The following is a 247-nucleotide window of genomic DNA, read 5'->3' as shown; positions in this document are numbered from 1 at the left end:
TCTGCCCTCCCCGCGCCTCTCTCCGCAGGCTGGTGGAGCTGTCCGCCACGGTGCCCATCGCCTCGCACTGGGGGGTGCTGTCCAAGTGCTTGGCCTACAGCAAGGCCGCGTCCGACCCCTTCGTGTACTCGCTGCTGCGCCACCAGTACCGCCAGAGCTGCAAGGAGATCCTGACCCGGCTCTTCCACCGGCGCTCCCTGCGCTCCTCGGGCCTGGCCGGCGGCTCCCACACCCAGCACACCCTGCC

Source organism: Myotis brandtii, unplaced genomic scaffold (genome assembly GCF_000412655.1).
Source record: "Myotis brandtii unplaced genomic scaffold, ASM41265v1 scaffold656, whole genome shotgun sequence".
Classification (NCBI taxonomy): domain Eukaryota; kingdom Metazoa; phylum Chordata; class Mammalia; order Chiroptera; family Vespertilionidae; genus Myotis; species Myotis brandtii.
This window is presented reverse-complemented; position numbering follows the sequence as displayed.